The 27,271-nt window shown below is 39.0% G+C and overlaps 2 long non-coding RNA genes across 2 annotated transcripts in view; both read left to right on the top strand.

Annotated features, from left to right (window-relative positions):
* The window catches only part of LOC309667163, an 84,509-nt gene extending 75,670 nt beyond the window's left edge, over positions 1–8,839 (top strand). Inside the window, exon 3 of the long non-coding RNA XR_014267569.1 lies at positions 5,214–8,839. This is a non-coding gene — a long non-coding RNA (uncharacterized lncRNA). The remainder of the gene's footprint in view (positions 1–5,213) is intronic.
* Positions 1–27,271, top strand: part of LOC309667218 — a 497,053-nt gene that overhangs the window by 370,484 nt on the left and 99,298 nt on the right. The gene's annotated exons all lie outside the window — the stretch shown is intronic.

Raw genomic sequence — 27,271 nt, 5'->3', positions numbered from 1 at the left:
GCCGCTAACCCTCTCAGTCTCTCAAGCAGCAACATCATGGATCCGCATCTCTGGCTACACACTTTTCCCTTGGAATTCACTACGTCCGGACCATCCTAATGTTCCTCCCAGCCACTTTTCATACTTCTCTGTCTTCACTACTTGCCTTTGTTTTCTCACCCCACTTTTTTTTCTCAATTAAAAAACCCATCCTTCTAAAAAGATCTGTCTTAAGCCCTATCCGCTCTCTCTCCTTTATTTCCTATCTGTATGATGGATCTATAGTCTGAACTCTGTCTTCTCTCTAAAACCTTTTTCACTTCCTCAGGAGTCCTCTATTTCTTGTCCTGGTCATGAGTGGCTCTCAAGATATTTAGAGTAAAAATGGCCTGGGATGAAATTTTGGCTTTGTCATTGACTATATCACTTAGCAGAGAAGCTCCTTAACTTCTCAGAATTTGGCCACATCATCCATAAAATGGGGTTTTGGATGAGGAAATTAAAAGTAAATAGAGTCTCAACCCGTAAAGGGGATCTTGGGAAGTCATTTCCCCTGCCCACTCCCTATTCTTACCCCACCACACACATCATCCCTTCCCCACTCCAGACCTCCAGCACTGAAATCATACAGCTAGATCTGACTCCTTCCTCAACCCCATCTCCCATACCCAGTCTATCACCAAGTCCACCTTCTTAGTAGCTCCTGCATCCTTCCCTTCCTATCGGTTTCCTTTACCATCTCCAGAGCATAAGCTCTCATTTTTCACTACTAGATTGTTACAACAGTCTTCTGACCAGTCTCACTGCTGCCAATTTCTTCCAACTTTCGGCCTACCCTGGACAATGACACCAGATTAACACTCTAACGTTACTGCTTAAAATAATCACTTTCCCAAAGTAACCCAGCTAACAAGTAGAAAACAAAGATTGAGCCCAGACGGTCCACTCCAAGTCTATACTCACAACTATAAGCCTGCACTGAGTCAGAACCAGTGCTTGGGCCTGGAATTCAAAATCCATCATGATCTGACCCAGAGTACCTTTCCAGGCTTTCCTTCCACTGGCCCTATACACCAGTGTTTGATTTACTTGCACTTCCTAAAATAAGCTTTATCTTTTAGGGTTATTTAAGCTGTAACAAAAAACTAATTCAAGTGGCTTAAATAGTAAGGGGATGTATGATCTCATATAACAAGCCCAGAGGTAGGATAGTTCCAGAGGTATTTAATATCACAGCTTAACATCAAACCTAGGACCCAGATTCCTTCCATTTTCTTAATCTGCTATATTCGACATGATCTCACATGAGCTCCTTTTGTGTTTGCCAGTCGTTGCCTCAGTTCCAGGAAGCATGTGCAGATATAACAACATCCAGTGAAAGAAAGGAGAGTAGCTCCACTGTGCATGATGCTTTTGAGAGAAGAATATTCTCCCATATCCCTATCCATACTCAACCTTCTCCATCAGACTTCCCTTGACATCTCATTGGCCAGAGCTATATTACCATCACAGGGAGACTTGTAAACAAAGCACCGTGAGGCCAAACAGATTCAACAGTTTCCAAAGTTTCCGAGATAGGACCACAGTGAAAAATACATTGTACACCCAACTCAGCACATGAGTAAATTGTTTCATAATACATACATAACACAGAAATGAAAATTTCATAAAATAAAATTCATCCTTACTGTGCAATACGTTTAGATATTTTCTATTCTATTTTACTCTCAATATTACTCTATTCTACTAATTTTTAAGAAATCCTGATTCCAACTACTCAGCTGATTTTAGAATTCACTAATAGACTGCTACCTGCGCTTTGAAAAATGCCAGCTTATACTAATGAGAATTTACCCAAGTCATATTGGAGCAGGGTAAACTCAGGAATATTATCAGGCCAGCATGGTAGAGGGGAAATGGCTGTTTTGAAGGCAACAAATGCTTTCCCATTTTTGTATGTCTTAGATTATATATTTACCATTTCCATCCTTATGACACCCCTCACTCAGCACCTATTGACTAAAATTGGGATTTTCAAACTTTGGATGTTTCAACTTACTGCTGAAAAGGCTGGATTTGTATTTATAATTTCAAAAAAAAAAACCCAAATGAGATTCCTCAGTAGTTTATAAGTCACAGAAAATAGCGTATTTTTTAAAATTCAAGATCTAGTTTCTTTTGATGATATAAGTAGGGTAAAAATGTCATGGGAGTTCAATTAATTTACTTTAAAATGCTCCTTTTAAATGATGTCTAAAGAATAAATCATCAAAGATTTATCAGGAAAAACTGAGTCTCTGCCCCTTGTTTGGAATGTCTAAGGATCTGAGAGCAGCTGGCCCCATCTCTGTTCTCTCTTTTCCTGATTCATCACGTGTGTGACCCAGGAAGAGGTCACCCTGGGGCCCTAAATTACGTGAGCCTGCACATGTAGTCTGCCACTTTCTCCCTGCAACTACCCTACCCTCAAGAACCTTGCTGAGTACAGCAAAGGCTTTAAAGAACCTGAGATTTGTGCCCAGCCTCGCTCTTTACAGACTTAGGATTATTTGTATTTTTACAGTAACACGTTGATGTATCCAATGTGCCTGAGCATCTGCTGGGTACAAAGCACTGTGCAAAGTTGCAGGGAATCCTGCGTGAATAAACTGTAGTGCCTATTATTAAACAACTTGGAGTCTAAGACAGGAGATAATCCTGCAAACGGAGACACAAAACAGAATTTAACAGTGGAGGTCTCCAAGAAGGGCTGCTGACTGGCATTTGGGAAGCACCCACTGAGTGCCAGACACTGTGCTGGGCCATTTACGTAAACTAGCTCATCAAAAAGCCTTAACTCTTTTGCAGATGTTGAGACTGAGGGTCAGAGAGGCCCCCTAACTTTTCCAATGGGGCATGTTTAGTAAGCAGTAGACCCCAAGTGCAGAATGAGATCCTTTAGACTCCAAAGTTTATTGTTTTTTTCTGTCACTTTCTCTGAGTCCCCAGGCAAAAAGAATTTTATCCAGACAAAAGGAAAACATATTTGAAATAGGCCTTTAAATAGAAGGGATATATCCCTAGTGATGGGAGACAGAGTGGGGTGCCAGGTGTAGAAGGCGGCCCTTCCATGAGTTTTGCAGGCAGGGTGGGTTCAGGAGATGTTAAACAGTACAATTTGGCTGCCAGAGAGGTGAGCTTAGGGCAATGAAAGAAAGCAAATCTAGAAAATGTGCTTAATTCCAACTCCCCCAGCTTTTATAATTCAGTAGAGGGTTCCAGAAGGAGAAATTCCTTTCTGTAGCTTGCCTATTAGAGTGTGCGTCCAGAGGGCAGGAAGCACACGAACAGAGGTGACCACCTAAGAACAGGGATCAGATGTCATATTTCTCTGTGACCCTCATGGTGAAGCTCAATGTTTTGCAGCCTAGTAGGTCTGCAGTTTACCTCTAATGAATGAATGCAAAACAAACAAAGGAGGGTTTTCTGCTCTCTCTTGCCAAGTTCCTTAAGGAATGGGTCAGGGTAAGTTGTTGAACAGCAGGCAGCGGGGCCAGACACTGACCGAGCAGAGCTAAGGGCAAGCTTGATTCTTCCTCTGTACCAGCCTCCAGATGAGTGAACTAAACAGCACAACCAGCCTTTCAGCGGGTCCAATATCATCCCTTCTGTTATGTAAAAATGGTGTGCTGGAGGGCAGAAAGTTTCAGGAAGGAACAGACAAAAGGTATAAAAGGCAAATATTTTAAAGGATTTTCAATGGGATCCCAAGAGTTAATAATCCCATGGTTCATACTCTCATGCCTCCAACCCACCTTTCTTGCACACCAACCTGGTACTTTAGATGGAGAAAGAAAGAAGCCTAAATTTCTAAGTTCAAGTTGCTATCGCCTTGTCGGTTAGGTGACAGGGCAGGTGACACTGATATGGTGACTTAGCAGCACAGTGCATAACAGTATGGATGTAGCTTTCTGCAAAAGCTTGGCGCCAAAGGCTTTGCAAGCTGTTATATAGATTAATTTCAAACAGGAAGAGGCTAAAATACGTGACAGATCAGTTTTGCAAAATTAATGCTTGGCTTTACAAGCAGATAAAAATGAGCCCCCTTGCAGTAGTTGCAGCCTGAGCAAAGAGAAGCCAAAGCTGTGGGAGTGTGGAGAGATGTGAAGGGACAGAAGCAGGGGAGGCAAGATGTAGAGAGGAAGTCAAGTCTTAGAGATACACCTGTTTCCGGTATGGTGAAGGCTTGGAGTTCTTTACAAATGTGGTAGTAGCGAGTGGTAGTCATACTAACCAGGAAGTTGTTGGTGACAGTTGTCGTTAAGGCTTGATGATATCTTCTATTGGCTTTTATATGCCAGTCACAATGCAGTGTGAGGGAGGGCTGGCCACATTTAAAATAGCAAAGGTCAGGTGGAAAATACCAGAGACTTTCATGCTAGTGTTATCCAATAATTAGTGAAAAGAGATGTTGGATACATTAACTTTGGATAAGTGTGCACCATGTCTGTGACTCTGATATGGTGAGTTGGATGACTTTCCAAGTGTGTCATATTGAGTATTCAGGGCTTAATCCTGCAGTTGTGTCCTTTTAAGAAACAGCTGAATCTGGAAGAGCATCATGATACAGTCAGTATATGGGTCATTCTGCTGAGTTACCATGTGGCCAAAACTATCACATACTTAGCTGCAGAGAAGTAAAATATCAACTTCAGCATGCAGTGAGGAAAAACATCCACTTTATGAAAGCCAAACAGAATCTTCTAAGACTAATGTATATTACTTTGTATTTTAATATACAATGGATGTTAACGGCCACATTTGTTCATAAAACATGAGATATTTTCATTTAATTTAAATCAAAACATAAAACTAATATTAAGAAGTTTTTTGAAACCAAAAAAATAATTCAGTGTGAGAGGCTAAGTGCACCAACATGGTCATGTTCAATAAATAGTTTTTCCCTTTCCATCGTCTTATTTTTTCATATAATCTTAAAAATGATTTCTATCTTTAAGCTGGGAACCTATGCTGAACTCGGGAACACAACACAACAGATAGTTTCTCTCTCTCTCTCTCTCCCTGATTTCATAACTATATACATAAATGCATTCCCAGGCACAACAAAGCTAAACACGAGAAGAAAGCTGATTTCTTGGAAAATCCATATTCTAAGATTAAGATTTTGGTCTGCCTCTGAAGTATATTCATGTGAAAATGTGAGATTTTGTTTGTTTGTTTTTGCTCCTGTGTAGGAAACTTTCAGGCGTTAATAAACTGTGGATGAAACTCACTATTCTTCAACTGTGAATCTGATAATGCTAGATTGAGGCATTTGGTGAAATTTCGTCTCTCTGCCACCATTATCCTGATTTGCTGAATCTTCACTAGCCCGTCCTAGGCTATACTTAAGTGAAGAAACCCTGCAGCTACAATGGGACAATCTTTTGACTTTGGTAAAAATAAAACAGTTTCCTTTTAAGATGAGTTCCGTTTACACTCAACTGCAATTCCTTGCTTCTGAACTATGGTTTCCAGTAATGATTCTTAATAGAAGGACAGTAAATGTTAAAAGGAGGTCACTATTTGAAGGCTTTCTGGTGTCTTAAGTTTGGAAGGGGTACTATTATGGATAAATTGGTTGATCTGCCTTACTTCACAGATGAAGAAACTCTAGTCCCAAATGCTTAGGAGACTTCACCCAAAGTCCTCACAAGTAGCAAATTCAGAGAACCTAGTGAAGAACCCAACTCTTTTGCTCCTTCTGTCACTTATGTCAATATGATGCAGAAAAACAAGCTAAAATTTGTCATCGTAAAATGATGGGACTCTCTCTTGAAAATGGTAAAGAAATCTGCCATAGAGCAGAAAAGCTTCAGTGTGTCAGGCATCAGGCATCATGCTTCCAGTAGCTTCTCTGATTGCCTCTGTGCCCCATGCCCCCCGCACCTCTGCTCTTGGCTGTTCTTCCTCTTCTCTCCTCTCCAGGGCTATTTCTTATTTCTTTCTATACTCACACATGGTGTACAACAACCATATGTTCATAAGCCTATCTTCTCCACTAGATGTTAAATTCATTGAGAACGTAATAATTTTTTTATCGAAGTATAGTTGACTTACAACATCGTGCCAATCTCTGCTGTACAGCAAAGTGCCTCAGTTATACACATATATACATTCTTTTTTTTAATATTCTTTTCCATTATGGTTTATCACAGGACATTGAGTATAGTTCTCTGTGCTATACATTAGGACCTTGCTGTTTATCCATTCTAAATGTAAAAGTTTGCGCCTACCAACCCCAAATTCCCAGTTCATCCTTCTCCCTCCCCCACTCGCCCTTGGCAGTCACAAGTCTGGAGAACATAATAATTTTAAAATAACTTTTTAGATGAATAGTGAATAAAGAAAATTATATATATAATTTTATTTTTTTATTTCAAAACAACAAAGATAATAATGCCGGCCTTGTAAGATTGCTGTGAAGTCTAAACGTTATGCAATAATATATGTTAAGTGCGTCACATAGGGCACTTAACCTTGTCAAGCTACATATTAGTAGCTCAATAACACGTATTGAATGCTTACTCGCTCTTCTCTTGGAACTGTCAAAAAGTATTATAATCTTGCCACATGCTAGCAATTGCACTTTTAGTATTCATTGATTAAGAAGAGATAAATGGATGGATGGATTTTCAGATGCCTGATTTTGCAACTCTGCAACCTCCCAAGGGTCCCTAAGTCCACAGGTTGTAAATCTCATGAACTTTAGATTGTTCCAATACCTACAATGAGTCTTATAATCCATCATGAGAGTCATTACAATGGAGTGAAATAACCACAACACAGGCAAAGCGCAAAGGTCTGAGAGGAAGAGAGGGAGAAGAAGAAACAGTAGGTCTTCATTGCTTCCTACTCTAAAAAATTCCCACTAATTCATAGGTTATAGCAGGCAGCTATTTCACTGCTTTCAACCCCTTTCACCACAAAGGTACCCACTATTCTGAGCAGCATAAAAGAGAACATACACACACACACACACACCCCACAGTAGCTCCAGGAGGCTATGTAAAAGAAAAATAGACAACCTCGTATTATGTTTCTTAAGAGCTTGAAGAATTTCGGCTAGATTTTTTGCACTCCTCCTCTCTCTCTTTTTTAACCTATTTTTAGTTTCAAGTGATGGAAATCCAACCTGAATGGATTAAACATACAAGAAAAAAAAATGAAGATAGGTGTAAAGAATTCACTGACCTACTGAAAAACCCAAGGGTAGGATAGGTTAAGGCAAGGCTGGATCCAGGAATTCAAAAAAAAAAAAAAAAAAAGTAAGTCACCAAGACTCAGTTTCTCCTTACCTCTTGTTTTCTCCACCATAGGAATTAGTGTCAACCCGAGTCTCCCCGCATGATGTAAAGAAGGTTAGCTGATACTCTAGATAATAACCACAGCAGAAAGTGAGGTTCTTTTCCCCAGTGGTTCTCACAAAATTTCATGCTAGGCAATCAGGTTTATGGATGCTATGTCTGATCGATTCACAGTGGCCAGGAGGATAAAATATATTGATTGAACAGGCATGGGTTATATATGGGATGACCAGCCTTTGTGGTTTACTCAGGACTGTCCTGGTTTTAGCATTGCAAGTCCTACGTCCCAGGAAACCCTGGTCAAATTGGGATGGTTGGTCACCCCAGTTTTCATACAGACCACTGAGGATGGTGGTGTTTCCAAACTAGAGGGGCTGAGAGTGGGCATAATAACAGGGGTTGCATGCTAAGCAGGGGGAAATGTGCGCTACATTTACATATGACTACAGAACTATTCTGACCACAATGGCCTTGTGTGTCCATTGATCACTCGGAATCTGATCACCTGCATTATAGTCTGAAGGTAGGTCTGAATTGAGATGCCCATTAAGTGTAAAATATATACCTAATTCCAAAAAATTTGTGTGAATAAAGAATATATTTTAATAATTTTATATTTACATGTTGAAATGGTAATGTTTTAGATAGGTTGAGTTAAATAAAAGATATTGTTCTTCTTACTTTTTAATGGGGCCATTAGAGAATTTTACATTACACATGTGGCTCACATTGTACTTCTGTTGGACAGAAATAAGCAATGGACTGCTCTAAGATTTTTAACAAGGTGATGATGTATTTATGTCATGTGTAGGTGGGGACATAGAAAGATGCTTTGAATGTACACAGATCTTAAACAACAAATGATAAATAAATTAAAGAACATCAGGACCACAAGCAATGGGAGATCAAAATGTCAAATCAAGACCAAATTCATTCACTTAATCATTCCTGCCTTCATTTGTGCCAGGATCAGCATTACATCCTGAGACTTCAGGCCCAAATGAGAAAAGAGGTTTGTCCTTCAGAAGCCTACAGACCAAAGAGGGAAAAAGGAAGGTATCTGAAAATTAAATATTTTAAATGTTTTAAAAATACAAAATTATGTTGCAAGTAATATGATAGACGCCAGCGCACATAGTCTGTATTGATTTAATTAATTTTATCATCCAAGTAATTTTGAGTTTATTCAATCCACACTCTCTATTTTCCCTATTGCAGGCCAAGCTCCTTGAGACTAGGAATTTGTGCTAATAAGCTGCATGCAACCAAGTGTATTTGTTTCAGTACTCTCTTTTCACTAATGATCAAATGTTCCTTCTCTCTCTTACTTATTCTCACAAGAAGCAGGTTAGCCCAGTGAAACCTAACAGGGCTTAGGTTTAAACGTTGCCAATGTTCCTTACCAACTCCCTTACCTAGTGAAAGCTTTGAATTTCCCTCTGTGCCTCATTTTCCACCAACAGCAATGAGAAAAAGACCCTGGATGACTCTTTGAACTCACATACACACACACACACACACACACACACACACACACACACACACACACATCTTTGCTTGCAATTTAACTTATTATTGTTAATCATCTGAAAATACTGAATGCTTACAAACACTCCAACTTACTGTAATTGTACTCCCACAATATAACTATTTTCAATCACTGGGATGGTTCTGAATACTAGCAACTGGGTTCCCCCTAAACATCCTTGAGAATGTTTATTTGAAAAGATTACCTTGTTTTCTTTCAGGATTAAGTCATGGTCACTGCAGAGGGAGAGGATTTGGAAAGATGGCAAGCAGTTTCTGATAGTTCCTCAGAGACTGCCCTTGTTCAATAAATAGACCCACAGAAAAACAAAATGTATTCTAGCCCACACAAGTTAGACATATTTTTCAAACACCTAGATTAGAGAAGATAGGTATTACAAATAACATATTTGTTGGAGACAGTGAAGAAATCACAAACTTGCTTGGATAAACACTATTAAATACATACTTAACCAGCGGATTGCAACAGTTCCCCTCTGGCACTCACTGACAAGCTTGACTCCATCTGTAAATTAGGTTGCAAAACTGCCTTGTCAGAGAATTCACCCTGTTAGGAGGACTCAACCCTGCCTTTGAATCCACAAGGACAGAAAAATCAATGTGACAGAAAAGCAGTTGCTTGTGTCAGGCTTAACCAAGGAGAGAAAGGGCTTTCAATTAATCATGATTTAGGGTTGCTGGTAAAACGGTGCAAAGGCACATTCCTCTGGAGTCTCTGAAAAAGGGGAAAAAAAAAGGAGCCTGGAGCTCTGCGCATGCTACCGGCAGGCACTGCCCTTCCTCTGTAAACAGGATTCAGTGTTTACTGTGAGTGTAGCCAAGCATTGTTGATCTTGTATAAACAGATAAAATGCGTCAAAATCTACAAGATTTCGGCTGAGACAGTTATGCACAGTAACTATTCATGTGTAGAGGGAAGATAAATGAAAGTTTCATCTTCCCTTCTAGAACCTGTGATCTGACTTCAATAAGCTGGGAAGATTTCAGGTTATATATTAAATTTTGATTCCCCACAAAAGCAAAAGGCTGGCACGAACCTCTTATCTGGAGAGAGGTCGAACACCATCTTCTGGAGGCGCCTGTTTTCATTCCTTGCCTACCTTAGACAATGAGAGCATCTACAGGAGGGAAAGTAATTTTTGCTCGGCTTATACCCTGTGGCTTTAAAGCTGTCACAAAAGACCTACTAAGGGTATTGTTAAACAGCCACCATTAGATGGCACCTGCGAGGCAGTAAACCCCCTTAAGGTAGAGGTGAGCTCTGCCTCAACTGTCAATCTCGGTTGGCCAAACAAGGTCACTTCAATCAGGAGCTTGTTTGCCTCCATTATCAATTTAGGTAGTTGGGTCTTTGCATTAGAGACAATGACAACCTGGTCAGCTGTCTTCACACTGCCTTCGATCAACAGGTATCAACCAACCCTGGCCAAATTAGGAAAAAGGCACTCCCTCCTCTAACGTACTGCTAACCATAGTGGTGGGCAAACTTGGAATTCAGTGACTGAGGACCAATGTCCAGGGTTGAGGTATGTTCAGAGATAGAAGAGAGCTTGATCTTTAGCCCTTTTGGTGAGCCTCAGTCTGGCATTAGAAGCCAAGTCAATGAGCCCGGTTCATTTATTTCCATAGTCATCCCCAACTAAAAGGACCAGGATTTTGCGGGGCTTCAGAAAATCACTGGGCTCGACTATGTCAGTTGTTTGTCAGGATGATACAAGTTATTCCTCAGTTCTTTACTATGTAACTGGAGAGATATCCAATGAAGGTCTAACAGGATCAGACCCTATTTAAAAAATGTTCCTTTGGCTTCATTTTATAGTGGCATCTTTATCACGACGCACAAGAAGTTCCACCAGGAGAATGATGTAGCTCTTATTCCTGTCCACCAGGGCTCAGAGAGAAACTAGAGAGCACTTAATCTATGCAAATGTGATAAGTACATTGAAATGAAAGAACAGAAAGGCTGAATCAGTAGAAATTTGAGATATAAGCACCTAAAGAAAACTGAGTGGTAGGGATGAATAATACAAGTAAATATGATGACTATAAGTTTTTTTAATAACGAATTTTGGAAATTTATTCCAGAATGAGGAAAAGAAAAGGTTTATACAGCTAGGCTGCTCCACCCCTTCAGTGGTCCTGAAGCTTCACTAGACACATGGCCAGGTAACTAACGCATGGCTGCTTTTATAGTCGACTATTTTAGGCATCATTGTATATCAAGCAGCTTTCAAAAACAAAACCATTCCTTTTTTATTTTTATAGAGAAGAATGTACAGCCTTCAGTGCAGTCTTTGAAAATAAACAACAGTCTTCATATGTACCAAGGGAAATTACTAAGAAACCTTGCAGACACTCCCTCTCTGGAGATCTTTATAAATAGGATAACTTTTCACCTGTTTTCTGTGGTGTTCTCTGAAAGCAGATAATAAGCAAAGAAATCCTTTCAAAATCCTCGTTAGATCTCTCATTCATGTTTATTTTCCAGTCTATTTGCCTTTTCCCCATCTTGCTGTCAACACCCTTAAGAAAGGACAATCAGAGAGGATGAAGCAAATGGACTTTAGGGTTCCTGATAGAATGATAACAACAGAATAGTTAACAAATATTCAACCATTTCTATATTCCAAGACTACTTAGTACTCTACTTGAGTTTTCAAAAGGAGATGAAAAATGTAGCAGTTTTTATAATTTGAAAAGATACATGCACCCCTATGTTCATAGCAGCACTATTTACAATAGCCAAGACATGGAAACGACCTAAATGTCCATCAACAGATGAATGGATAAAGAAGATGTGATACATAGATACAATGGAATATTACTCAGCCATAAAAAAGAATGAAATAATGCCATTTGCAAAAACATGGATGGACCTAGAGATTACCACACTAAGTAAGCCAGACAGAGAAAAACAAACACCATGTGATATCACTTACATGTGGACTCTAAAATTTGACACAAATGAAATTATCTATGAAACAGAAACAGACTCACAGACATAGAGAACAGACTTGTGGTTGCCAAGGAGTGGAGGAGGGGAGGGAAGGATTGGGAGTTTGGGATTAGCAGAGGCAAACTATTATATATAGGATGGATAAACAGCAAGGTTTTACTGTATAGCACAGGGAACTATAATATATTCAATATCCTGTGACAAACCATAATGGAAAAGAACATGAAAAGGAAGATATATATATATATATATATGTATATATATAAAAAACTGAGCTACTTTGCTGTCCAGCAGAAATTAACACAACATTGTAAATCAACTATACTTCAATAAAATTTAAAAAAAAAAATTTTTTTTAAATGTTGCAGTTTTCCTGTCTAGACCAAATCAATAGCCAAGTTTACAAAGAACTTTCCAGGTGCCGGGTCCTATGCTGAGCATTTTGTATGAATGATCTTATTCAATCTAACAACCCTTTGAAATAGACACTTTATTGTTCCCATTTTACAGATGAGAAGACAGTCTTAGAAAAATTGTCTTGCACAAACTAGCAGAACTAGGACATGTTGAAGATAAGATTAGTGTATTAGTTTCTTATGGCAGTTGCAACAAATTATAACAAACTTGGAAGCTTAAAATATCACAAATTTATTCTTGTACAGTTCTGGAGGTCAGAATTGTAAAATCAGTCTCAGTGGGTTAATATCAAAGGGTCAGAAAGGCTGGTTCCTTTTGGAAGTTCTAGGGGAAAATCTTTCTTTACCTGTTTCAGAATTGATGCTGTCCTCATTCCTTGGCTCATGGCCCTGAATCGCATTATCTTTTCTCTCCCTGTTTCACATCACATTGCCTTCTCTTCTTCTTTATCAAATTGCTTTCTGATTCCCTCTTATGAGAACACTTGTGATTACATTTAGGTTCTACCTGGATAATCCAGGATAATCTCCCCAATTTAAGATCCCTAACTTAATTCCATCTGCAAAATCTCTTTTGCCATATAAGGTAACTTTCATAAATTCCAGGTATTAGGACCTGGATATCTTTGGGGGCCATTATTCGGCTACCACAATTAACATTCAAACTATCTTTCACTTTCTTAAGCAGTATAACATATTCTTCCTAGATGAGTAATTCTTAACAAGCTCAATGACTGATCTTTAGCAAATGAGTGTATCCCATATAAACTAAAGAGGTTAACTTAAGTAATTTTCACGGACAGTAGCACAATATAGTGGTATGAGCCTGGCTTATAGTCAGGAAATGGAGTACTTATCATTAATTAAGACATGCAAGCTTGGACCAAGCCCTGCCTCTCTTGAAATCAGGGATAGTAAAGAGGTTTCATCGTGTTCAGTACAAGTGGAGAAGGACTCCACAAATCTCTTCAAGCTTCACGGGGAAATGTTGAAGCCAATTATCAGTGCCTGCCCTACTTAATCTCTAGTGTTCCTTCTAACTCTGACTTTGTATGATCAACGACTGCATTAATTTATCAATTGCTACATAAAATTATCGTAAAATTTAATGGCTTAAAACAACAAACATTTATCATCTCAGAATTTCTGTGGGTCTGGGAATTGGTGGCTCTGACTCAGACTCTCTCATGAAGTTGCAGTCAAGATGCCAACTGGGGCTGCAGCCATCCAAAGACTTGACTGGGGTTGGACAGTCTGCCTTCAGGATGGCTCACTCACCTGGCTGCTGGCAACTAAGATTCCTTGCCACATAGGGAAATCCATAGGCTACCTGAGTATCCTTACAACATGGTGACTGGGTTCTCCCAGAGCAACTCATCCAAGAGAGAGAGCAAGACAGGTACCACAATGTATTTTACAACCTAGCCTTGGAAGTGACATACTATCACTTCCTCTGTGTTCCACTGGTCACACAGACCTATCCCAATACAGTGTACGAGGGGACTACACTAGGGTATGGATACCAGGAGGTGGGGCTGAGGCCACCATAGAAGTTCAATGCCCTGTGTGGACTAGTGCTTCCACAATAGGACCTTCATGTTGGTGTCTATCTATGGAAACCCATGTTTCATAATACTATGTGGTGACTGAGTGGCTTTGTGGCTTAAAAGGTGTATTAACATCATAAAACTTACATTTTTAAGAAGATTTCTCTGATGGCAAAGCAGAGGGTGAATTCATGGGGGCTCCTATTGCCTCTCATGTGCCCCAGGCTGTAATACAAACCTCTAGCCTGGCCTGCAAGCCCCACATGTGTGCCCAATGTCTTCTGTCCGTGTGTTGTACCTCTAGGTACTGTGCCATTCTCATCCTCTCTCAAATGACTCTCTCCACACCATGCCTTCAATAGCCTTCCTAGCTCAAATGCCATGCTCTCCATGAAGCCTTCCCCAAGCCCTGAGACAGAGCAAGTAGCTTCTTCCACCATTTCATAGCACTTTGTTCATCCATCTGTTACAATACATGTCATGCTTTCCTTTTAATAATTTGATTATGTTTCTCTCCCCAAATATTCTATGTATCTCTTGAGGGCAGAGACCAAGACCTCACACTATGGCTAGGATATCAGCTCAATCAACAGATGTTTTTTGAATTAATGTATAGCCTTCTTTCAGTAAGTCATATTTCTAACACACTTAGTGAACACCAACTAAGTGATAAGCATTCTGTTTGGTGCTAAGTCATCCAATATTGATCAGTATGGGCAGGTCCGTACCCTCGACATGCAGTGGAAGGATCCTCACATGGTGCTTTTGCCAATGACTATCCTTGTTCTCTCTCTTCCCCACTGCATTTTCTATTTTCCTACCCCCTTCTTGCCTCTTCCCAATTTTCCTTCCTCTCGACTCTTCCCTAGGTATGCCATAGCACACATAGGTACTGCTTAGACACTCTGACAAATACGGCCAAAACAGTTGGTCACTCCAGGTCCAGTTTATGTTGCCTGCAAAGCCACGTGTACATGAAAACCTGTTGCTGTTTCCCAGCTACCACTTAGAAAAAAATGAAGGGTAAAAGAAGCATTCCCATGCCTTTATGACTCAAAATTTTTATCTTTTCCTGTCTTCATTGTCTCAGGTGAGTTGAATGCTAAATGTTTTTTAAATGTTGGTTAGAATAGCATCTGTTGTGTTAGTGCAGGTGATATAAGTATGTAGAATATAAATTCTATGACAACAGAATATTTTGTCTCTTCTTTCCCTCCTGTATCCATAGCTCCTAGAATATGTATGTGCTCACTGAATTAATTGTGTTCCTTGAAGCTATAACTTGTTTTCATGCTAAGTTTAGAAATGACCTGTTCTCTTTCCCATTGCAAATGGTTATGTGGCCTCAGTCAAACTCACTTAGTATCAGTCTGAGTTTTCTTTCCTATAAAACAGAGATATTAACAGTTACCTCTCTTGCAGAGGCATGTTTTGAGTATGACAGAAAATGCATGTAAAGCATATAGTTCAGTGTCTTTCCAGAATATAAACTGAATAAATGGTTTGTTGCTGAATTCAGAATCCATCTGATAATCTTATTTCTCTGAACATGTAGATTTTAAAAATGCTTACCTCTGATTGTCCGTAATACACCATGTAGAAGAGCTTTCTTAAAAGCTGGGCTCTTGATAACTTTTTGAAACACAGGATATACGGAACCAATATTTATTACATAATTAGAATGAACCTGTTGTTATACTAGGCACTAGAAATACAAAGAATAATTTTAAGAGAGCCCATGAATAATTTTAAGTTGATAAACTGATAAATTGGATTTTATTAAAATTTAAAACATTTTCACCTCATCAAATTTAAAATATTTGTACTTCAGTTTTGAAAATAAAGAGGCAAGCCACAGACCAGAAGAAAATTTGTCTAATAAAGGACTTGTACCCAGCATATATAAAGAACACTTACAACTCAATAATAAAAAGACAAACACTTCAACTTACAAATGGGCCAAAGATTTTAAGTCATGTCACCAAAGAAGATATACAGATGGTTGATTAAGCACATGAAAAGATGTTAAACATTATTTGACTTTTGGAAAATGCAAATTTAAACCACAATGAGATGCCACTCTACATCTACTAGAATCTATAATCAAAAAGACAGACAATATGAAGTGTTGGAGAAACTGGAACCCTCATATATTGTTGATGGGAATGTAAAATGTCACATCTACTTTGGAAAATGTTTCATAGTTCCTTAAAAATTTAAACATAAACTTACTATACAGCAAAGTAAGTCAGTTCTTAGGAATTTATGGAAGAGAAAAGAAAACATATGTCCATTCAAAGACATGTAAATGAATGTTCATAGCAGCATTATTCAGAATGGCCAAAAACTGGACAAAATGTAAGTTTCCATCAACTAGTAAATGGATTTTTTGAATGCAGCATATCCATAAAACGGAGTATTATTCAACAAAGGATCACACAACTGATACATGCTACAACATAGATGAGTCCCCAGACACAGGAGGCATAATTATTATATAATTTGCTGATGTGAAATATCTAGAAAAAGCAAATTTATAGAGAGAAAACGCAGGTTAGTGGTTGCCTATAGCTGTGGGTGGAAGCAGGGTGAACTGTCAATGGACACAAGGGAAATTTTAGGGGTAATGAAAATGTTCTAAAACTGAAATATGGTAATGGTTACACTTCTGTATAAATTTACTAAAAATATTTGAATTGTGTACTTACAATGGGTGAGTGTTATGGTATGTAAATTATATTCCCACAAAGCTGTCTTTAGAAAATTGTGTTACGTTAGACGGCATCTGGTCATAAACTACTTAGTAGCTGCTTATTATAAAGATGTCCTCAGGATTTAAAAACTCTGACCTATTTTTTAGTCTCTTTTCATCTGGTCCCAATCAAGGTAATAGAAAGTTAGTTTAGTTAGGTTCCCCTAAACATGAACACATCTTAAATGTGGAGGCAAAAAAAAAAAAAAGTTAGTTAGCTCTCACATGATCCGAACTTGTTAGCCCATCTCTAAAAATGAGTCGTGGAGGCAATTTTTTCTTTGCTTATGAAAATGTTTGAGGAAAAACTATGTGCTTGGTTTAGCATAATTGACCACAATAATTATAGTGTATGTGGATTTATGTTGTATGTATAAGACTACTGGATTTTGTATTAGAGGTTGGGGTGGTGCTTGAAATCTAGTCTTTAATCCACAAAAGCCAGGCTTCTTTTTTTTTTTATGGTTCAAACTGGCAATTATGGGTTGTAGAAGTATTTGTGCTTGTTCAGACGTTCCATAACCAAGAATTTGAAGATGTCCATTTTCGATGTACATTCAGTATTGAGGAAAAGTGTTGTCGAATCTGAGAGCTGTATCTATTTTTATAATTTGTCACATTTCTAGTAATGGAGTAAAGATGAGCCCATCTTTTTAAGAGATACCAAGTTTGCATGGAAGTTATTTAGGAAGAAGGTATAATTCAGATTCTTGGAGGAAACAAAAAGTTGCACTTATAATTTGAACTCTATCACTAAATCATTGATGATGGTCCCAGAGCAGCTGTTAGACTAATATGGGTCACCAATTTGATTTCAAATCAATAAGAATAGCATAAAGACCCCATGTGTTCCCACAGAGCAACATGGTGATCACATCTCTTAAGCACCTGCTGCCTAAACTGCTAATTTTGCCATTTAGTCAAAATCGGTAAGGCACCCAAAAGGTACAAACTTCCAGTTATAAGATAAACAAGTACTAGGGATACAACGTACAACATGATAAATATAATTAATGCTGCAGTATGTTATATATGAAACTTATTGAGAGAGGAAATCCTAAGAGTTCTCATCACAAGATAAAAATGTTTTTCTATTTCTTTAATTTTATATCTATATGAGATGACAGATGTTCACTAAACTTATTGTGGTAATCATGATGTATGTAAATCAAATGATTATACTGTATACCTTAAACTTATACAGTGCTGTACGTCAACTGTATCTCAATAAAACTGGAAGAAAAAAAAATCAATGAGGCACCAAAGCCATTATTTCAACCCAGATTAAGATCACAGGTTCAGATCCATGAAGGTATGACTCTGCTGGACATTATCTATATGTTACAGAATCAAAGTTAAATAGAGTAGCTTTCAAGTTTGTTATCCTACAGTTATTCTGAGGCAAGATTATTTCAATTAAGCCTATTTGATAGATCATTAGAGTAAAAGCAGATAGTCCTTACATATGATAAAATAAGCCAAACATCTTCTTTTGTTTCTGTTCTTCCAAGTAGCCAAGAGCATAAAGAAAAAAGGAGTGTTTAACTACTCATCTAGGTCACCTAGTAGCCTGTGTCTAGTACCTGTGGTAATGCTGAAAAGAATTCAGCTCTTTTAACCAGTGGTGAGAAGAGACATGAGAGTATCAAAGCCCCTCACTTCTGGTCCTTTCCCTCCAACCCAGAACCACAGCTGAGTAATTAAAGCAGCTTGGCTCACATTTTGGATGGCAAAACTCCAAACCAGTAGAGAGTCTGTCAGAACCTAAGTTCAGCTACTATCTCATCCCATCTGCAAAGGAGTGATGTCAGCTCCTATCGCCACTGGGACATTCAAACCTGCACATGACCTGGAACCAGTTACTGCTCAGGCAAAAAGTGGACCAGAGGCTCCTGGCTGAGTCAAACCTTGCTTCCCAGGAATTAACTCATGGCACCATGACCTACGCTTCTGTCAGGTTCAAGATGTTGTACCTAAGCTGACCTCTGGGAGTGGCTCTTCCACTAACCTGGAGCTCATCTTGAATCCTCGCTTCCCAACCCTTTTGAATCCTTGTCACAGATTGCATTTTTAATCCTTTCTTGATGTCTTTGGACCTCTGACTTCTCACTTCTTCTAGTCTCTCAGAACTCGACACCCTTGTACTAATTCCTGGACTCCTCATATCTGACATTTGCCCAGTGACCCCACATGCTGCGGCTGCCACTGGACCTAGCCTAGCCATGCCATGGTGGAATGGGAACCACTGTCACTGCAATGAGTTGTTGAATTGTCATATTGCTCCATGACCCTCAGTACAACCAGTTGTATTTTGGCAACAGGAGGCTTTAACCTAAATTCACAAGTCCTTTTTCCTTGATTGAACAAACATTTGTTAAGAACCTACTCTCTGCTAGGTATTTTGTAAAAGTTACTACCTACACCTAACTCCCCAAATCCACAGCACTCTTCGCCCCTCCCCCAGGATTTTTGGTTTCAAACTGCACCGAGGAAGAGTTAGTAATAAATGAAACAGCTGTCCCTGAATGCTTTGCTCTCTGAAGCATGAACCCAAAGTTTTCTCTGATTTATGAATCATAGTCATGACGGCAACATTCTTTGAAGTTATTTTCCTTGAAATGTTAGTAAAAGGCATTTCCTATCCTCCTCACAGGGGTTTTGTGTAGATCAGTGCTGCTTCTGGAGTGCTTCAGAGGAAGTATAAATGCACAAAATATATCAGTGTCTCTCTTCATGATGTTTACTTCCAAAACATCAAGACTGGCACTGTCCAACAGAAATTAGAATGTGGGCCACATATGTAAGTTTCAATTTTCTGGTATCACCATTTAACAAAGTATAAAGAAACAGGTGACATAAATTTTGACGATATAATTTTAGTTAACTGTTTATATCCAAAATATTATCAGCTAAGTCTTTAAAATCCCTTGTGTATTTTATACTTACAGTACATCTCAGTTCAGATGAGCCCTATTTCACGTGCTCCATAGCCACATGTGGCTAGTGGCTGCCACACTGGACAGCCAAAATCTAGGTGGTCAGTTAGCAAAAGCCACCCAGAACCAAGCTATAGACTCAGAATAATTCTTTTGAATTGTTATGCTTTTGTAATTGACTGAACCTGTCCAATAGCCATGATATTAGATCTTGCTTAAAGGTAAGCTAGAGATCAGAAATAATGTTTTTGATTTGTCAAAGCTCATAAGACTACAAAACTAATGAACTTCGGTCAATCCTTTGCTTAGATCTTGTCTAAATGTGAAAGGCTTTCCTTTACAGGTCCCGCTGAAAGAATTAAAGATGTCACCGTTAATTAGATAAGATTTTTGATACTAGACGATTCCACCTTTTGAACTGAGCTCTCTCTCAAATGCACCAACATGATTTATGATGAGACTCTTCATATCAGCATCAGAAAACAAGTTAACAAGGCTATTCAAGTTAGACTCCGCCCTTTGCATATCTTGTGGTATGTCTGGTGGCACTATGCCCTTGGCAAAGGTCAGAGACACAGACTTGGAGACTGAAGGACTGGTTTACAGTCTTGTGATAATTAACTTTGCAGACATAAAGTTCCTGACCCTGAAAAGAGAAGCCTTCCTCCATTGAGAAAGAGTGTCTAGTCTCTTGCTGTGTAAGAATGTTTTGCTTCAATGTAAACAAACTAGAGTTGAAAAATGAGGTGCAAAATTGCCCTCTTTGGCATAAACAACCAAACTAGCTAGGATATGATTTTCCTGGAATGTGTTGTGAATTCCAAAGGCAGGCACACACTTGTCACAGAACAGGCCATTCCTCCGATGGTCGTAGCCTGAAGACTTAGTTGGACACATTCATGCATTAAATTCCACAAATCCGAATCTGTGTTTTTCATAATGTCTGTATACACACTCAAATATTTTCTGAATCTTAATTAAGAAGAAAGCAAGGCATAGCAAGTATTTGTTTCAAAGAACAACTTGGTTCTGAAGCCCATTAGAACCATCCTTATTTGGTAGCTTCACTGAATATTATAATCACCTTCTAGTATCACTGACACCTGTCTTGCTTTTTGTTTTTCCTTTTATAACAACAGAGATCCAACATATTGACTAAAGAAAGAAAAGTTTCCTCGACTGCATGAGTATCTTAGCACAATTACAGTAGGGTATGTTTGATTAAGCTCCTAAACGTCCATCCAGCAGGGTAGGAATATACCCCCTGCTCCTGATATTTCTATCTGGAAGGGTCTCCATCCATTTACCCTTTTATCTTCTTGCAGGAGTGGGATCAGATGAGGCTACTGAGGCCCTCACCTCAATTAAGAAATTTAAGGATGCATCCAAAAACCCAATAATCGAGAAAAATAATATTTTAATACAATATTTTTAAAACTCAAAATAAAAGCAAAAAATCTAAGATGAACAAACTATCAAAATTTTACATAAAGACTACACTGCCTCCCTTGCTTCTCCCTAGTCCCGGCCCTGTTCAGCCTCCTGCCTTGGGAAGAGAGGTGAGAGTTCTGTCGGTGAGTTTGAGAGAAGGATCTGAGTGCGCTCTTCCTTCAAAATCTGCCAGCCTGCCCTGCTCTGCTATGTGAGCGTTACTCAGGTGGGCCCCAGGAGGGAGGGGCTGCAGTTGGCCGGAGCTGACAGAGACGCTGAGGTTATTAGCAAGCCCACCTCACTGGCAGACAAAGCATGAGGTCCCCCAGCAGCCGTCTTGGTGATAAGGGTGACATTTTGCTCTCCAACTGCCTGACTCCTGTGGGTGTGTATCTTTCTCAATAGATTCTGAACTCAGGGGAAAAAGAGTGGCTGGTACTGATTCCACTGACAGGCAAATAGAACACCAGAACTCCTGTGCACCCTTCTAACCATGATAACAAATGGTCTCATGGCAGCCAGATGGTGTGCCTCAGTCTCTCTTGCTTATTTGTCCTTAGGATGATCTTGGTTGGGCCATTCAAGTGTTAATTAGCTTAAGTTCACAAACTAAAAATAGTCTTCAACACATTTTACGTCCTTTTGGGTTTACTTCTGCTTCATTCTGTAGCTGGTACTTGAAAGAAGAATTAGGCATATTTTAGTTAGACCCTAAATGATCACAGGCCTAGCTCCCAAGAGCTTCAGAGAAAGTCCATCACCACCATTATCACCATTCACTGATTTCCAGAATATAACATGATATGAACTGCATCAGACTTTCTCTCAATTGGCTTGTAGTCTGAGATAGGTCAAATCAACATATAAAGAGCAGTAAAGTACATAAAAATGAAATAAGTAGTGAATAATTAGTTAAGGGCACAGAAATATCTTCTTAACAAAGACAATGAATTCTACTGTTACACTACTGGTTTGAGTCATTACTACCAAAGGTAGATATGAGATAGAGACAATTAGAATGGTGTTCCCAGAACAGAGGTTCATAGTACAACAGTGGTGTTATACAGTAAAGAAAATAAAATCTACTTGAAATCATAGGGTATGTTTCTCAGAATTTTGAGGCCAAAAGAGAGGTAGAAAGGGTCAGAGCTGGAGTACACTTACCAGACAGAAGAGAGAATGACCTGTGGCCAGGTAGGTGGAAGGTAAGAAAGCACTATCAGAAAACATGTGGAAGGCTCCAGAAATTATTTATAACAAATGAGATAGCTTTCTTCATCCATAGTCAACCACCTGCTTTCACATGCCCCCTCCAACCCCACACCAAAAAAACCCTCATCATTTGCTCGCTAATGCCTGGAATTTCTATATCTGGGAGTAAAGGCATTTATGGCAAGTTGGGTTAAGAATCATTAATTCAGACATATATTGAGATTGCAAATGGAACTCAATCACACTAAAATGTAATCAGCTAATTAATCATTAAACTCTTCTCATTCTAATGAGGCCAGGACTGAAATGTTAAGATGGAAACCTGTGTGTCTTATTTATGTTTGTATCCTCAGGCCCTAGCACAGTACCAGGAATTAGCACGTGCTCAGTAAATATTTGCTGCACGAATGAATGAATGAATGGAGATAAGGCAAGGACGAGAGAGAGCACTGAAAGAGGGTAAAAGAGCAGAGAAGCAAGCGAGCAAACACACGTGCACGCATGTGTGAGGGAGAATGGCCAGCCCTGGCAGGCACTGCAGTAAATGCTTTCTCTGTGTTTTTGTTATTCACTTTTCACAACAATCATGTAGTATATTAGCCATTAAAGAATGTGTTCATCTGCCAATAACAGAAAGCCCAACAAACTGTAGCTTAAATATATATGGGATTATTTTTCCCACATAACAAGATAAATGGAAGTAGGCAGGAGCTAGTGTTGATTAAGTGGTTCAACAAGGTCAAGGCTGTCATCTTTATGAGTCTCTTGGCCCCGTATGGCTGCTACAGCTCCCTACATAGGTATATATTCAAAGGGGAAAACTGGGAAGAGGAGTGCACTGGGGTATCTTTCCCTTTCATCAGGAAAGCAAGCCTTCAAGAATCTTTTTCAGACTTCCACTCAGAACTCATAGGTTAGATATGTTCCCTTTGTTCCCTTTTCAGCAAAGAGATTCAGGAAAATAAAGTATTTTTCTGGGCAGCTTGACATTCTGAAGGAAATTTAGGTTTTGTTAATAATGAAAAAAGAGGGGGAATGGGTTTTGGTAGGTAACTATACTAGTTTTCTATTGCTGCTATAATTACAGAATGACTGAATTTACCAGCTCAAAATGACATACATTTATTATATCTCAGTTTCCATGGGTCAGGAGTCTGGGTGTGGTTTAACTGGGTTCTCTGCTTAGGGTCTCACAAGGAAGGTGTCAGATGTGCCACGTCCCTTTCTGGAGCTCAGGACCCTCTTCCAAGCTCACATGGTTGTTGGCAGAATTTGCTTTCTGGCTGCTGTATCATTGAGGCCTTTGGGTCCTACAAGCTGTCCACAGTGCTCTGCCACGTGACTCTCTCAATACTGTTCACATGATAGCAACTGCTTCTTCAAGGTCAGCGGGAGAGTCTCTTTCTCTGTCTCCAGTCTGCTAAGACGGGGTCTCATATAATGAAACATAATCACAGGAGTGACAATCCATCACCTTTGCCATATTCTATTGGTTAGAAGCAAGTCATATTCATGGGGAGGGGATCAGACAAAGGCACGGATGATCGAGGGTCACCCTAAATCGTGTCTGCCGCAGGAACTGACAGTGTCGTGAAGAAACCAAGAGGGGGTTCACTAGAGCTTAGAAGCCCACTCTGGTTATATAAAAAGTAAAGAGGCAGTTCTGGGATTAAGTCCCAGAACTCCACAGATGTCTCACTAGGTTGTCATTTTCAAAAATATCTTCTGCAGAACCCCACTTCTACAAGATAATATTTGGTGTATTTGAGGGGGAAAATCTTGGTGTTCAAATAGGTTTAGAGAATGCTGGAGTAACTGAAGTTGAACTGTTTTTTTTAAATGCAGAACTCTTTAGCACTTTTATTATAAACCTCATAGGAAAGACAGAGGGAGGTTGCAGCCTTTCCAAATTAATCTAATGCTGGAACATTTTTGTGCATAAAACGATAATAATAATAGCTAACAACAATCGAGCACATTCTATGCTGCAGGCATTATTCTAAACACTGTCACAAGCCAATAATGCTGGAGGGGCTGCCAGAAGCTCTGTGTGTGTGTGTGTCTGTGTCTGCTGTGTCTGTGTGCGCACACACGTGTGTGTTCATACGTGTGGTTAGGGAACAAAATATGGGTGATGCAGCTTCTCCCTTTCCCCCACTCTTCCAAACTTCCAATTTCCCATCAATGCCTCCAGGAAAGGAGTCTAGAATATATGGTGCACGTTTAAGAGAAGGTGAAGAAGGGTGAGTTTGAAACTTAGAGAGAACAGACTATCCCGCACATCTTCAAACATACGTACTATTATTTAAACAACTACTCAATGACTCAGATCCAGATCTCTTGATTCCAGGTCTAGGGCTCTGCCAGTTGTGATGTGGCATTGTGTGTTAAAGAATATAAGTGGTTGATCTTGCTAATCATACATTCTGTAACACTATCCATATCTGAAAGTTTATCTGGTAGTAAATGGAATAGATCAGAATCTGTAGCTTTATGGTATTCTTCCTAAAGTAACCAAAATTACTTTATTTTTTCATTTCGTTACAGTCTCTGTCTTTCTTCTTGACTTCGTTTGGCTGATCATCCACTCCCTGAAATCTGCTTCCTTAAAAGAAGGATTAAGGATGTTGTTAGCTGACAGCCAGGAAGTGGGTGTCGCCTTCCGTCAAAGGTCAGTGTAGAGCTGCAGCCAGTACCATGGGAAGGGGCCCCTTTGCAAGGAAACAAGACCAAGTATTTCTCCAAGTCCATGTGACCACCAAGAATCCTCCAGAGCTGGACAAGAGTAAATATTCCAGGAATGGCTTCGTGGTTGGTTGTACCATTCCCACAAAGTCCAAAGGGAATTTTTAAAGAACCTGCCCAAACTCTGCCTGTCTATGTAAAAACTGTTAGTCTGATCCTTTGTTTCTTCATTTCCTCATTAGAACCAATGACGAAATGAGAACATCATGAGGCAGTTAGGAGAATTGCAAATGGAATGATCTGGGACTTAACCAATTCCTGAATAAAATTTATTACCTAAGAGTATACGTACATAAATTATTTTCAGTTTTTTGAAAACAAACAAGAAAATTCTCAGAAGACCTCAAGAGAAAACTTTTTATGGACCTGAGGGGGTCTGATAACTGTTTGCAATATTATTCTGGCCTTTTTTTAGTATTATTATTTGTTTCAAAATCACCTTACTTTAGATCGTATTTTCTTTAGTTACTGCTTTTCCTTTGCACTGGACTGTTTGCCTTTCTTCAGTAAATGAAGGAATTCTGCATGAAATGGTACAAATGAAAGTCAGATATCTGGGGCCAGAATGTCTACAGGAGCCCATGTTCTGGACTCTGAGGGGTAAATAACCACTGGTCACAGGAAAAAAAGAGATCGGGGTGGGGGGAAGAGAAATTGAGAATTGGTTTTCGGTTTTCCCACAGGAAGAGGATTGTGTTTTTCACATGTCCATTTCCACTGAAGATAAAAGCAACGCATTTTCCCAACCCACCGGATTGCCCTTGTTTCCCTCCCTTTTCAAAGCAAAAAGGCTTTTTCTTTAACTGGTTAATTCCTGAGGCCTTCTTTCTCACTATGAAAAAGAATTTCTTTGCATCGTATGTGTATATATTTTGAGGACTAACCAGAATTCCAAACTTTAGTGTTCCTGCTTTTCTTTACCACTCACTAATGACAATGATTCCTTAATAACATTCTGGATTAATTATGGCCAGAGAACAAGACTCTACTCAAGATCAGGGTAGGTTCATTGCAGTAAGCATAAAGGTCAGAGACTGGATTTGAAATGTTACTGTAAGAAGCTATGAAAGGAGCAGAATAAGGCACGGGTTTTGTTTTTGTTTTTTTATGAGTAATGACACATTGTGTTTGTTTGTTAACTCAAACCATACTCCGTGAACGGTTCGGACAACCAAACAGCAGTGAGTCCCAGAAAGGATGAGGACATTAATAGGAAGAGAGAGCATTAAAAGGAATTAAAAGAAAATATATTGTGTAATCCTTTAGACCAGCGGTCAGCAAACTTTTCCTGTAAAAAACCAAATGATAAATACTTCAGGCTTTGTGGACCACATAGTCTCTGTAGAATATTGCCCTTTGTCTGGTTGTTCTTACAACACTTTAAAAGGTAAAAGCCATTTTTAATTCTTGAACTGTACATAAACAAGCCACATACAAATTTTGACCCATAGGCTGTAGTTTGCCAACCCCTGCTTTAGACAATTTATACCCAGCAATTAAAATCAATCCTTTCTTTTTTAATACAGATTCAGAAATCAAGACTCCTGGTTGTTTAAAAATAACTCAATGAGGTAATGGTTCAAATGTGCTAAAACTTTTATGTGGTTAAAATATAATCCAAGGTGTCAAGTCAAAGGGGCTTACTTATTTGTCAGTTTTTATTTTCTTCCTTCATCTCAAAAATATTTAAACTTAAGAAAATGATTGTAGGGTCGAATTAAAATTGCATAGCTTCAAAAGTAGGATATTCTTCTTCTTTAACTTATTTACTTATCTAAAATCCATGAATATATTATAAAAAACAGTAGTTGTCTAATACAGCATTAGATGGCTAATTATATATTTCCCATATGTACCAGGAGAATGTTAATTCTTGATTTGGTTATAAAAAAAGGAGAAGGAAGAGGATGAGAAAAAATATACAGTATATTTTTTTTAAAGAGTTGTGCCATTTTTTTAATATATTTTTAAAATTTATTTATTTTATTTATTCATTTTTTTTTTTGGCTGTGTTGGGTCTTCATTGTTGTGCATGGGCTTTCTCTAGTTGAGGCGAGCAGGGGCTACTCTTCAATGCAGTGTGCGGGCTTCTCATTGCAGTGTCTTCTCTTGTTGCGGAGCACGGGCTCCAGGCACGTGGGATTCAGTAGTTGTGGCACGCAGGCTCAGCAGTTGTGGCTCACAGGCTCTAGAGCGCAGGCTCAGTAGTTGTGGCTCATGGGCTTAGCTGCTCTGCGGCATGTGGGATCTTCCCAGACCAGGGCTCAAACCCGTGTCCCCTGCATTGGCAGACAGATTCTTAACCACTGCACCACCAGGGAAACCCAAAAAATATACAATATTATAACCACTAGATTAATAAGCATAAAGAACAGTAACCAATAACAATTCAGCTGAATAGGT

This window comes from Balaenoptera physalus (genome assembly GCF_965194825.1).
Source record: "Balaenoptera physalus genome assembly, chromosome: 9".
Taxonomy (NCBI): domain Eukaryota; kingdom Metazoa; phylum Chordata; class Mammalia; order Artiodactyla; family Balaenopteridae; genus Balaenoptera; species Balaenoptera physalus.
The sequence above is the reverse complement of the archived record's forward strand: the minus strand, read 5'-3'. Positions and strand labels throughout refer to the sequence as shown.